Source organism: Delphinapterus leucas, chromosome 4 (genome assembly GCF_059928025.1).
Source record: "Delphinapterus leucas isolate spDelLeu-1000000601 "Yukka" chromosome 4, BTC_Dleu_Yukka2, whole genome shotgun sequence".
Classification (NCBI taxonomy): domain Eukaryota; kingdom Metazoa; phylum Chordata; class Mammalia; order Artiodactyla; family Monodontidae; genus Delphinapterus; species Delphinapterus leucas.
Genome location: NC_143132.1, coordinates 67,208,731 through 67,223,717, shown reverse-complemented (window position 1 = coordinate 67,223,717; position 14,987 = coordinate 67,208,731). Strand labels below are relative to the sequence as shown.

General features: G+C 33.8%; 2 protein-coding genes across 2 annotated transcripts in view; one reads left to right on the top strand and one right to left on the bottom strand.

Moving 5' to 3' along the window:
* STXBP5L (syntaxin binding protein 5L) overlaps nt 1-14,987 on the bottom strand; it is a 384,965-nt gene that overhangs the window by 29,359 nt on the left and 340,619 nt on the right.
* Nucleotides 1-14,987, top strand: part of POLQ (DNA polymerase theta) — a 175,222-nt gene extending 160,235 nt beyond the window's left edge. Inside the window, exon 30 of the mRNA XM_022564544.3 lies at nt 1-14,987. This exon is cut by the window's left edge and continues 46,392 nt beyond it. The gene's annotated coding sequence lies outside the window, so the exon portion shown is untranslated.

Genomic DNA, 14,987 nt, shown 5'->3' with positions numbered 1-14,987 from the left:
ATTTATGGTCTTCAGTATGTGTTGAGGCACATTCCCTCTATGCTCTCTTGGTTGTGAATTTTTATTAAAAACAGATACTGAATTTTGTCAAACGTTTTTCCTGCATCTATCAAGATGATCATATAATTTTTATTCATTTTGTTAATATGATATATCACATTAATTTGCATATGTTGAAACATCCTTTCATCCCTGGAATAAATTCTACTTGATCATAAGATCCTCTTAATGTACTGCTGAATTTGGTTTGATAATATTTTGTTGAGGATTTTGTATCTATGTTCATCAGTGATATTAGCCTGTTATTTTCTTCTCTTGTAGTGTCCTTTTCTGGTTTTGGTATCAGGGTAATATTGGCCTTGTAAAATGAGTTTGGAAGTGTTCCCTCCTCTTTATTTTTTGGAAGAATTTGAGAAGGAGTGTTATTAATTCTTTTAATGTTTGGTAGAATTGACCAGTGAAGAGGTGTTTGATTACTAATTTAATCTCTTTACTAGTAACTGGTTTGTTTAGCTTTTGTATTTCTTCATGACTTGGTCCCAGGAGGTTGTATCTAAGAATTGATCTATTTCTTCTAGGTTCTCCAATTTGTTGGCATACAATTTTTCATAGTAGAATGTTACGATTCTTTGTATTTTTGTGGTACCAGTTGTAACGTCTCCTCTTTCATTTCTGACTATTTATTTTAGTCCTCTCTTCTTTGAATCTGGCTAAAGGTTTATATATTTTGTATTTTCAAAAACCAGCTCTTTGATCTTTTCTACTGTCTTTTTAGTCTCTATTTCATTTATTTCTGTTCTGATCTTTATTTCCTTCCTTCTACTAATTTTGGGCTTCATTTGTCCTTCTTTTTTCCAGTTCCTGAGGTATATTGGGTTGTTTGAGATTTTGTTTCTTAATGTAGGCATTTATCACTATGAACTTCCCTCTTAGAACTGCTTTTGCTGCATACCATAAGTTTTGTTATATTGTATTTCCATTTTCTTTCGTGTCAAGAGATTTTTAATTTTTCTTTTGATTTCTTATTTGACACATTAGTTGATTTTCTGTCTGGATGAACTGTCATTTGATGAAATTGGGATATTCCCCTACTATTTCTACTGTTGTCTATTTCTGCTTCTATAACTCTTAATATTTATTTATTTATTTTTAAGTTGGGCTGGCCAAAGAGTTCATTCAGGTTTTTCCATAAGCTGTTATGGGAAAACCCAAATGAACTATTTGGCCAACCCAATAAATCCATTCAGCCACTCTTTGTCTTTTCATTGAATAATTTAGTCCATTTGTATTTAGAGGAACTACTGATAGGTAAGAACTTACTGCCATTTTGTTAATTGTTTTCTGGCTGCTTATAAGTGCTGTTTCTTTCTTTTCTTGTTCTCTTCCTTTGTGATTGGATGCTTTCCTGTAGTGGTATGATTAGATTTCCTTTCTCTTTTATGTATATAATATAAGTTTTTGCTTTGTGGTTATCATGAGGCTTATATAAACCATTATTTTAATTCCTTAAAACTTGATGTTTTTTTTGACACATAACATTGTACCTCTGTGTCCATGGGTTCCACATCCATGGATTCAACCAACCACGGAACCCTCAGGTATGGAGGGCCAACCATTCTATGACATTTTATAGAAAGGACTTGAGCATCTGCAGATTCTGGTATCAGCATGGAGTCCTAGAACCAATCCCCCAATGATACCAAGGAACAACTGTATTAGTTTTAGGTATACAAACATATTTATAACAGTCTATTTTAAGTTCATAACAATTTAAGTTCAAATGCATTCTGAAGCTGTACATTTTTACCCTCCCTCCCAAATTTTGTATTTTTGGCATCACAATTTACATCTTTTTATCTTGTGTATCCTTTAAGAAATTATTTTAGCTATAGTTATTTTTACTACTTTTGTCTTTTAGCCTTCATACTAGATTTATAACTGATTTACCCACCTCCATTACAACATTAGGTTATTCTTAATTCTACTATATATTTACTTAGTGAGATTTATACTTTCATATGTTTTCCTGTTACTAATTAACACCCTTTTGTTTCAAATTAAAGAAATCCCTTTAATAATTTTTTCAAGGCCAGTCTAGTGGTGATGAACTCTTTCTGCTTTTGCTTGTTTGGAAAACTCTTTATCTCTACTTCAATTCTGAAGAACAACTTTTCTGGGTAGAGGTTACTTATTTGGCAGTTTTTTTTCTTCTTTTAGCACTTTGAATATATCATGCCACTCCATTATGGCCTACAAATTTTCTGCTAATCTGCTAATAGTCTTATGGGAAATTCCATTGTAGATAACAAGTTGTTTTTCTCTTGTTACTTTTAAGATTCTGTCCTTGTCTTTAACTTTGGACAATTATGTGTCTTGATATAGGTCTCTTTGGATTTATCTTATTTTGAACTTTCTGGGCTTCCTGGATCTAGGTGTCTGTTTCCTTCCCCAGATTATGGAAGTTTTCAGCCAGTATTTCTTCAAATAAGTTTCTTCCTTTTCTCTTTCTTCTCCATCTGGGATCCCTATAATGCAAATGCTGGTCCACTGGATGTTGTCCTATAAGTCCCCTAAGTAATCTTCACTTTCTTTTTTTTCTGATTGTATGTAATCCACTCTCCTGTCTTACAGTTCACCGATCCTTTTTCTGCTCCATCCAGTCTACTGTTGAATGCCTCTATTTTTCTGTGCAGTTATTGTATTCTTCAGGTTTATGATTTCTTTTTGGTACTTTCATATATTTTCTATCTCTTTGTTTAAATTCATTGTTCAATGCATTGTTCTTATTTTGAACACTTTATCAGGTAAGTCACTTATCTCTGTTTCACTAAGTTCTGTTTCTGGAGTTTACCTTTTTCTTTTGTTTGGATTATGTTCCTGCTTGTTTTCCTTGTCTTGGTTTCTACACAATAGACAAAGCTGTGGCCTCCCCCAGGCTTGATGGAGTGGCATTTTATAGGAGGTGAACCTTAGCATTCAGCCTGGCATGAGCTCTTGGTAGTCTCTAAATCCTTTGTGATTGTCCAAGCTCAGTTTTGTTCTTAGTGGCTCCCAGTATTTGAGAGTATGCCAAGACCTGTTTCCGCATGGGTATTTTCTCATTTATCCAATGTTTAGAAGTTAATCAGCTACTTCTGGACATCTTTCAGAGGAAATTGCTCCATTTAGAGCTTTAGATTTGGTGTATCAGTGGGAGGAGGTGAGTTCGAAAGTCTGCTATGTTGTCATCTTGGACCATAACTTGAAATAACAAAAAAATTGTAACATTAAAACACCAGTATATCCTGATTGATGATGAAGAAGCAAACTGACACCTTACCCTGCACCATATAAGTAAGTGTTCACTTCAAGTCCCATGTTAAGAGTGGGAAGAATGTGTGTGTGTGGGTGAACCCACAGTGTATGCTGAGAAACAAATAAGAAAGAAGTTAGTCTATCTAAATAGTCTCCAAAGAGATGAAATCTTGAGTTGCTAAATTGCTCATTGCTTAACAAAATGTTGTAATTCCTGAAATTTGCAAAACTAATGTCTAAAGATATAATAATCATGTGGGTAAAATCATCCCCCCTCTCCCAGTATGAACAAATTTACCTCAACTTTGAAAAAGCTTATGAGTTTTTTGTTTCTTTGAAAACACCTGCTGTAATTTACATTCAGTGAGCCAGTTCTTCAAATTCTGAACTTCCTTGTAAAACACTTGCAAACCAATAATCCCTTCTTAATGTTTTTGTGTCTGAATATTCCTTTCACAATGAACTGTACATACAGTATATATTTTCTAAGTCATGTGAAAACTTATAATGAATAATTTGAATCTATTCCTTTTGAGGGGGAAATATCCTAATACGTTGAGTTTAAATTGTTTGGTTAAAAAGATTAAGACTGAGTTTTATTATTGTATATACTATGCAATGTTATGCTCTAACAGTGTTCTCTGGATACTGCAGTATCCACCTCCAATTTACTTTTCTTTAAAATAACTTTTAATTTTAAAATTTTAGCTTAATTCCCTCAGAGTCCCACCTCCCATTTAGACAGAGTGTTAACATTTTCTTTGAGTATCCTTCCAGAATTAATCTAATCATTTTTCAAAAGAAGTGGAAGCACATTTCACAATATTATGTACCTTAATATTTTTTCCATTTCACACTGTGCCTTGGAGACCATTCTACATAGATATACATAATTGTTCTTAGTATAGTATAATAGTTTACATAGGGAAAAAGTATCCATTTTTAGGGCTATATAACAATTAATTTGACTATTTTCTTATTAATAAACATTAGGCTTTCAGCCTTTACTATATCAAAACAAACTTTAATGACCATAGTAATACTTCTTTGTACACATGCATGATTATATCTGTAGAATGAATTCTCAGAATTGAAATTGCTTGGCAAAAGAATATGCATTTTAAGTTTTGATTGCAAATGGTTTCCAAAAATGGTTAACCAATTTACATTCACACCAACAGTATATGAGAACTCCAGTCTTCCAACATCTTCACTAACATTTTGCTTTATACAATTCTTTGATATTTGTTGATCTAATAGGAAAAATACTGTTTTAATATTCATTTCTTTAATAATGAGTGTTGGACACCTTTTTATTCTAAAGACACTTATATTTCTTTGTGAACTACCAGTACTTAACCTTTGTAAATTTGTCCAGTGTTTTCTTCCATTTCTTGTTTATGTATGAGCACTTTGCACATTATAGAAACTAGTCTTATCTGTCAAGTTATTGCAGACTGTCATTTGTATTTTTTCTATATTTTTATATAATCAAATTTATCAACTTTTTTGTTTTGTTTTTACATGGGTATTGAATTTTATGCCATCTTTAGCAAAGCCTAAATATTTCTCATGTTTTCTTCTAGCACTTTTCATGGTTTTTCTCTATACATTTATATTTTTATCATCTAGAATTTATTTTGGCTTAAGGAGATTACTTTTCTGATGCCCAGTTACTCATCCCCAAAACATTTATTAAATGACCTATCTTTATTTACTGAATGGCCTACCTGATTTTCAAGACTACTTATTTACAATGACAAAATTTATGTATGCATTTGGGTCTCCTTCTGGATTTTCTGCTTTGTTCTACTGATTGAACTTTCTATACATCAGTACCAAAATTGGTATAATTATTAGTAGATACATAATATATTTTAAACAGTAATTTAATACTGTATTTAACTATCTGGTGGGGCTAGACCAGATAGTTATGACTTGTTTTTCAGAATTTTCCTGGCTATCTTACATATCGACATTTTCAGATGAATTTTAAAATCACCTTTTACTCCTCTGAAAAATCAGTAGATTTTTCTACTGTTATTTTCAGTAGAATTATTTATTTCTAAAGTATAAAATGTACACCAATTTCAAGTCTTCTTATCCAAAAGGAAGAAAGCAATGTATGTCTTATCATTAATTCAAGTCCTTTAAATGTTCTTTAATAGAGGTTAAAATCATTTTCACATAGATCCTATGGATTCAAGTTTATTACTACATATTATCTTTTTGATAGCATTATAAATGTGGTTTTCCCCATTTTAAAGTTGACGTTTGTTTATTTACTACTGGAGTATGAATCTGTAATCAACCACATCACTGAATACTCACTCTATTTTTATTAGTTTTCAGTTGATTCTCTTGAGATTTCAGGTATAAAATTTTATCCCCTGTAATACTTTTTATTGCATTCTTTTGAATACATATACATAATATATCTTTCCTTTATATAATTTCATTGGCTAGAACTTAAAATGTAAGCTAACAGTCTACAGATGGTAAACTCTTAATTTTTGGATGTCTGAACAAGTCATTGCTCCCCCTCATTCTTGGATGATAGATTCTTATTTGACAATTACATTCCTCAGCACAGGTTGAGATATAATTGACATACTGCACATATTTAAAATTGACAACCACTAATCTGTTCTTAATCTCACAGTAAAAATAACAAATATATCCATCACCTCTGGTCAGTTTCCTCATTTCTATTTGTAATCCCTCTATCCTGCCTCTCCCCATTGGCACTCTACTCTCAACAACCACTGATGTACTTTCTGTTACTATACATTAATTTACATTTCATAGAACTTTATATTAGAGCATCATACAACTTATACTTGATTTTGTCTGGCTTCTTTTACTCACTATGATTAGTTTGAGATTCCACCATGTTGTTGTATGTATTAAGAGCTCATTTCTTTTTATTGCTGAGGAGTATTTGACTGTATGGATATGCCACAATTTGCTTAACTATTTACCTGCTGATGAATATTTGGGGTGTTTCCAGTCATCAATTATCTTTTAAAGAGATTTACAAACTAAGTAAGTAATTGTTTTTACTTACTCATGCATTTACCATTTCCAGTGCTCTTCATTTCTGTGTAGATCTAGATTTCCCTCTGGTATTATTTTCCTTTCTTTCCAGAAGGACTTTCTATAATATTTCTTGTAGTGCTGATTTTCTAGTGCTGGATTCTTTTAGCTTTTGGGTCTGTAATATATTTTACCTTCACTTTTCAATGATATTTTGTCAAGTACAGAAATGTAGATTGACAATTTCTTTCAGTACTTTAAATATGTTCTTCCACTGTCTTCTAGCTTGTATAATTTGAGGAGAAGTCTGCTGTTACTTGTTCCTCTATATGTTTATATATATATATATATATATATTTGGCTGGCTGGTTTTTTATGACTTGATTATGATGTGCTTTGGTGTAATTTTCTTCATGTTTCTTATGCTTGAAGTTCATTGAAATTGTTGATCTGTGGATTTACATGTTCATCAAATTAGAAAGATTTTTGGCATTACTTTTTCAAACATTTTTTCTGCCCCATCATTTCTTTCCTCTCCTAGGAATCCTATTGCATATTTATTAGGCAACCTGAAGTTGAACAATAGATTGCTCATTCTCTGTTCACTGATTTTGGTCTTTTTCTTCCTTTGTGTCATTTTGGATGGTAAATCTTTGATTTCAACAATGTTTTCTTTTTCAGTGTCAATTCTGATGTTAATCCCGTCCAGTGTATATTTCATCTCATATGTATTTTTCACTTCTAGAAGTTTAATTCAGGTCTTTTTTATATTTTCCATGTCTCTTCTTAACATGCTGGTGCTTTCCTCTATCTCCTTGAATATATGAGGTACAGATCTTCGAGTTATGAGGAGGTTAAGTCCCAATAAAGCCATCATAAATTGAATATATCCTATGTCGAAAATGCATTTAATACACCTAACCTACCAAACATCATAGCTTAGCCTAGCCTACCTTAAATATGCTCAGAACACTTATATTAGCCTACAGTTGGGCAAAATAATTTAACACGAAGCCTATTTTATAATAAAGTGTTGAATATCTCATGTAATTTATTGAATACTATGCTGACAGTAAAAACCAAAATGTTTGTATGGGCACTGAATGATTAGAAGTGTATCAGTTGTTAACCCTCATGATCATGTGGTTGACTGGGAGCTGTGGCTCACTGTTGCTGCCCAGCATCACAAGAGAGTATTGTACTGCACATTTCTATCCTGGGAAGAGATCAAAATTCAAAATTTGAAGTATGGTTTCTACTGAATGTGTATTGCATTTGCATCATCATAAAGTTGAAAAATTGTAAGTTGAACCATTGTAAGTCAAAGATCATCTGTATATTTACAATAGCTGATTTAATGTCCTTGTCCACTAATTTTATCCTATGTGTCACTTCTGGGTCAGTTTCTACTGACTGATATTTTGTCTTTATCAATTGTATTTTCCATTTATCATGGATTGTATTTTCCTGGTATCATTGCCTGGATGCCTGTGTTATTAAGTGCTATTTGTTTTCTATTCTTTAGATATTGATTTTTGTTCCAGGGCACAGTGTTTTTTAGAAATGGTAGTTTTTTGCTTTTTATTTTGAAATAAATATATAACCACACCAAGTTCCCAAAAAGTATACAGGATACCAGTATAGCTTGTGGATAAGTGAAATGAATGGCAGTAGTAATACAAGTAACAGGAGGGAGAAATTAGGAATATTTTGTTATTATAAGATACTTTCACTATCCATGAAGCAGTACACTATTATTTAAAAGTGGACTTGTATCTGTTGTAAATGTATATTGCAAACTTTAGGGCAACTGCTAAAAAAAAAAGTAAAAAAGAGAAGTATAATTGATAAGCTAAGAAAGGAGAGGAAAAGGAATCATATAAAATGCCCAATTCAAACCACAAAAAGAAGAAACAAGTGGAAGAAGAAAATAGAAACAAAGAAGAAGGGAAATGAATAGAAAGTAACAACTGTGGTAGACATTATTCCAACTATATAACCACTTTAAATGTCAATTGTCTAAATACATCAATTAAAAGACAGACTATCAAAGTGATTCAAAAAATGGGACCCAGGGCTTCCATGGTGGTACAGTGGTTGAGAGCCCGCCTCCCGATGCAGGGGACATGGGTTTGTGCCCCGGTCCAGGAGAATCCCACATGCTGCGGAGCGGCTGGGCCCATGAGCCATGGCCGCTGAGCCTGCGCATCTGGAGCCTGTGCTCCACAGTGGGAGAGGCCACAACAGTGAGAGGCCCGCGTACCGCCAAATAAAAAAAAAAAAAATGGGACCCAACTTTATGTTGTCTACAAGAAATTTAAGGATACATATATAGATTAAAAGTAAACGGATAGAGAAAGATATACCACCCTAACATTAATCAATAGCTTAATAGCTGTATATATATATGTGTATATATATATATATATATATATATATATATTTGCTTTAGGATGGTGAGGAACATTGTTAGACCAGTGACCCCATAAGCATTGGCCCAATGCCCCCCATAAGCATTGGCCCGATGCCATACTTCATTTGTTGTGAAATGAGTTCCTTGATAAAAAGTAATGCTATGCAGAATATCATAATAAGGCATTCTGTAAGCCCATGGATAATAGTTCTAGTAGAAGCATTCCATTCAGGGAAGGCAGATCCATATCCAGTGTAAGTGTCTATTCTAGTAAGAACAACATGCTGTTCCTTCCATGATGAAAGTTCAGTGTCATCAACCTGCCACCAGGTAACTGATCACCTGAGACATGGTGCCATATTGGAGACAGTGTTGATTTTTGCTGTTGTCATAATGGGCACTCAACAGTGGTTGTAGTCAAGATGACCTTGGTGAGTGGAAGTCCATGTTGCTGAGCCCATGCATAACCTGCATCCCTGCCACCATGGTTACTCTGTTCATGAGCCCATTTGGCGATGACAGGGTGGCTGGGAAAGAAGCTGACTGTTATCCACAGAATGGGTCGTTCTATCTACTTGAGTGTTAAAATTCTCCCCAGCTGAGGTCACCCTTTGGTAAGCATTCACATGGGACAAAAACCTTCCTATATACTAGCAACAGAATTTGAAATTAAAAGCAATTAACATTTACACTAGTATCCTGAAAAATAAAATACTTAGGTATAAATCTAACAAAGCATGTTATATAAATCTAACAAAATATGTGCATGATCTATATGAGGAAAACTACAAAATTACAAAAATTCCTTACTGATAAAAGAAACTGAAGAACAAATAAATGGAGAAAGATTCCATGTTCATGGATAGGAGGGCTCAATACTGTCAAGCCATCACTTCTTCCCAACTTGATCTATAGATTCAACACAATCCCAATAAAAATTCCAGCAAGTTACTTTGTGGATGTTGACAAACTGATTCTAAAGTTTATATGGAGAGGAGAAAGACCCAGAATACCCAATAGGATACTAAAGGAGAAGAACAAAGTCTCAGGACTGATGCTACTTGACTTTAAGACTTATTATAAACCTAAAGTAGTGAAGACAGATGATATTGGTAAAAAGATAAATATATCATTGGAATGAAATAGCCTAGAAATAGATTCAACAAATATAGTTAACTGATCCTTGACAAAGGAGCAAAAGCAATACAATGGAGAAAAGATAGTCTTCTCAACAAATGGTACTGGAACAACTAGACATATACATACACAAAAAACAAATCCAGACAGACTTTACACCCTTCACAAAAGTTAACTCAAAATTGATCATAGTCCTAAATGTTAAATAAAAATTGTAAAACTACTAGAAGAGAACATAGGAGAAAATGTAGATGACTTTGGTGTTACATCTAAAAAGACATTATCAAACACAAAGGCACAATCCATGAAAGAAAGATTGGTAAGTTTGACTTCACTAAAATTGAAAACTTCTACTTTGTAAAAGACATTATCAAGAAAATGAGAAGGCAAGCCGCAGACTAGAAGAAAATGGTTGCAAAATATATATCTGATAAAGGACCGTTAACCAAAATACACAAAGAACTCTTAAAATTCAACAAAAAGAAAACAAACAACCTGACTAAAAAGTGGGCAAAAGATCTAAACAGATACCACACCAGAAGATAGATGGCAAATGACCACATAAAAATATTTAAAATTTCAAATCAAAACAAGAATGAGAAACCACTACACAGCTATTAGAATGGCAAGAATCTAAGACACTGTCAACACCAAATGCTAGAATGGATGTGTAACAACAGGAACTCTCATTGATGGTGGGAATGCAAAATTGATTGTGGAAAGACAGTTCGCTAGTTTCTTAAAAAGCTAAACATAATTTTACCATATGATCAGCAATCATACTCCTTGGTATTTACCCAAAGAGGTTAAACTTATGTCCATACAAAAGCCTGAATGGATAAATAAACTGTGGTACATCCAGACAATGGAATATTATTCAGTGCTGAAAAGAAATGAGCTATCAAGCCATGAAAAAAACATAAAGGAAACTTAGTTACATATTACTAAAGGAAGGAAGTCAATCTGAACAGACTGCATACTGTGTGATTCCAACTGTACAATAGTCTCAAAAAGGCAAAATTATGGAGACAGTAAAAAGATCTGTGGTTGCTAGCAGTTAAGGGGGAAGGAGGGATGAGCAGGGTGATGCAAGATTTTCAGAGCAGTAAAACTATTCTGTATTACACTGTAATGTATTATAATGATGGATACATGTCATTATACATATGTTAAAACATCAAGTATAAGCCCTATTGCAAACTATGGATTTGGGGAGATGATGATGTACTCATATAGGTTCATCAGTTATAACAAACGTACCATTCTGGTGGAGGATGTTAAGAGTGGGGAAGGCTCTCGGGGGGGGGGGGAGGGAAGGGGAATACGCAATATGTAAAATTGCTTTAAAACATTAATTATATTAAATATATGAAAAGGGAACCCTCATACACTGTTAGTGGGAATGTAAATTGGTGCAGCCACTGTGGAAAATGGCATGAAGGTTTCTCAAAAAACTAAAAATAGAACTACCATATGAACGAGCAATTCCACTCCTAGGTAGATATCCAAAAAAAACCCAAAACACTAATTTGAAAAGATACATGCACCCCAATGTACATAGCAGCATTATTTACAATTGCTAAGATATGGAAACAACTTAAGTGTCCATCGAAAGATGAATAGATAAGGAAGATGTTATATATATGTATATATAAAACACACCCATGCACACACACAGTGGAATACTACACAGCCATAAAAAAATTTTGCCATTTGCTGCAACATGGTTGGTCTTGGAGGGCATTATGCTAAATGAAGTCAGTCAGACAAAGACAAATACTGTATGATATCACCTATATGTGCAATCTAAAAAATACAACGAACTAGTGAATATAACAAAAAGGAAGCAGACTCAGATACAGAGAACAATCTAGTGGTTACCAGTGGGGAGGTGGGAGGGGCAACATAGGGGTGGGGGAGTGGGTGTTATAAACTATTGGGTGTATGATAGGCTACAAGGATGTATTGTACAACACAGAGGATATAACCAATATTTTGTAATAACTAAATGGGGTATAACCTTTAAAAATTGTATAAAAAGTTAAAATATATATATTATTTTTAAAAGTGTACAGGGAGTTTCCATGTACTCTTCACCCATTTCCCCATCACTAATATCTTGCATAACTATAGTTTAAAATCAAAACCAAGATGACATTTGTACAATTCACAGAGCTTACTCAGATTTGTCAGTTTTAGATGTACTTATTTGTATGTATGTGTAGTTCCATATAATTTTGTCACATGTGTCAATTTGGGGAACTACCACTATAATCAAGATTCAAAACTGTTCCATCATCAACAGGATCTCCCGTGTTACTTCTTTATAGCCACACTAGTCCTTCCCTCACCCATTCCTAACTTTTGGCAAACACTAAACAGTTTTCCAGCTCTATAATTTTATTTCAAGACTGCTATATAAATGGATTCATATAGTACTTAACCTTTTAAGATCAGCTTTATTTCACTAAGTGCAATTATCTTGAGATCCATACAAGTTGTGAATATCAACAGTTCTCTTTTATTGCTGAATAGCATTTAGTGGTATAAGGTGCCACATTTTGTTTAACCATTCACCAGCTGAAGGACATGTGGATTGTTTCTAGCTTTTGGCTATTACAATTAAAGCTGCTATGAAATCTATATATAAATTTTTGAGTGAAGATCACTTTTCATTGTGTAGAACAGGGGTCCCCAACCCCCAGGTACCAGTCCATGGCCTGTTAGGAACCAGGCCACACAGTAGTAGGTGAGCGGCAGGCGAGCCAGTGAAGCTTCATCTGCCACTCCCCATTGCTCCCCATCCCTCGCATTACTGCTTGAACTATCCCCTCCCCTCATCTGTGGAAAAATTTTTTCCCACGGTTTCCACAAAACCGGTCCCTGGTGCCAAAAAGGCTGGGGACTGCTGCTCTAGAGTACGTACCCAGGAATGGGATTGTTAGATAATACAGTAATTGTGTTTTAACTTTATAAGAAAATGCCAATCTGTTTTCTACAATGCTTATACCATTTTGCATTCCCACCAGCAGAGTATGAGAGTTTCAGTTGATCTGTGTTATCCTCATCATCACTTCGTTTTGCCAGTATGCTTAATTTTAGCTATTCTAATGCGTATTTAGTGGCATTCCATTCTTGTTTAAATTTGCATTCCTCTAGTGGCCAATGATGTTGAATATCTTTTCAAGTGCTTATTTGCCATCTATCTTCTTTGGCAAAGAGTCTTTTCAAGTAGTTTGCCCATTTTTTTTAAAGGAAATATTTCATTTTGGAATAATTCTACATTTAGAGGAAAGTAGCAAATAGAATACATAAATTTCTCATTCTCCTTTCCCAGTGTCACCTTGGTGCACTACTATTGGCTGAACTCTAGACTTCATTCATATTTCACCAGTTTTTAAAATTTTTTTCCTACAGTTTTTATTGAGGTGAAATTCATATAAAACCATTTAAAAATGTACAGTTCAGTGGCATTTAGTACACTCACAGTGTTGTGCAACAACTACCACTATATAGCTCCAAAACATTTTCATCACCACAAAAAACAGCACTGACCCATTAAGCAGTCATTGCCCACTCTACTCTTCCCTAGCCACTGATGACCATCAATCTGCTCTCTGTTTCTAGGGATTTACTTATTCCGCATATTTCATATAAATGGAATCATACAATATGTGGCCTTTTGTCTGGCTTCTTTCACTTCATGTAATGTTTTTGAGGTTCATCTATGTAGCATGTATCAGTAATGCCTTTTTAAGATAAAATATTTTAAGATTGTAAAATACACATAAAATTTACCATCTTAACCAATTTTAAGTGTACAACTCAGTGGTATTAAGCACATTTGTACTGTGTACCAGCCATCTCCAGAACTCTTTTCACCTTGTAAAAATGAAACACATTACCCATTAAAAAATAACTCCCCATTTCCCTCTCCCCCAGCTCCTGGCAACCACAATTCTACTTTCTTTATCTATACATATGACTACTCTGGGTACCTCATATAATTGGAATCATACAATTTTTCTCTTTTTGTGACTGGCTTAGTTTACTTAGCATAGTATCCTCAAGGTTCATTCATGTTGTAGCGTATGTCAGAATTTCCTTCCTTTCTAAGGCTGAACAAATTCCACTGTATGTTTTACACATATTTTGTTTATCCATTCATCCACTGATAGACTGTGGATTAGGTTGCTTCCATATTTTAGCTATTGTCAATAATGTGTGTTTTCCATGGCAGCTGTACAATTTCACATTCCCACCAACAGTACACAAGGCTTCTAACTTCTCCACATCCTCGTCAACACATTATTTTCTGGTTTTATTTTTTAATGGTAGCCACCACCTATTGGGTATGAGGTGATATTTCATTGTGGTTTTGATTTGCATTTCCCCGATGATTAGTGAGTTGAAGATCTTTTCATGTGCTTATTGGCCATCTGTATATCTTCTTTGGAGAAATATCTATATAACTCTTTTTCCCATTTTTAAATTGAGTTGTTTGTTATGGAACTTTAGGAGTTCTCTGAATATTCTGGATAGTAGAACCTTATCAGACATACGATTTGTAAATATTTTCCCTGTAGGTGGTCTTTTCACTTTCTTGATAATGTCCTTTGTGCAAAAATTTTTAATTTTGAAGTCCAATTTACCAATTTTTCTTTTGTTGCTTGTGTTTTTGGTGTCATATTTGAGAATCCATCGCCAAATTCAGTGTCATGAACATTTTCCCTTATGTTTTCTTCTAAGAGTTTTTTAGCTTTATCTCTTAAAGTTAAGTCAATGATCCATTTTTTTTTTTTTTGGAAGTGGTATGAGGTAGTGGTCCATCTCCAATATTTTGCATGTGGATTTCCAGTTGTCTCAGTATCGTTTGTTGAAGAGACTATTCCCTGCCCCCCACCCCAAACCTCACTGAATTGTCCTGGTAACTTGTTGAAAAATCAATTGGTCATAGATGTACGGTTTTATTTCTGGACTCTCAGTTCTATCATTGATCTATATGTCTACCTTTATGCCAATATCACAGTTTTGATATGTGTACCTATGCAGGAAGCTTTGAAATTGGGAAGTGTGAGTCTTCCAACTTTCTCCTTTTTTCAGTATT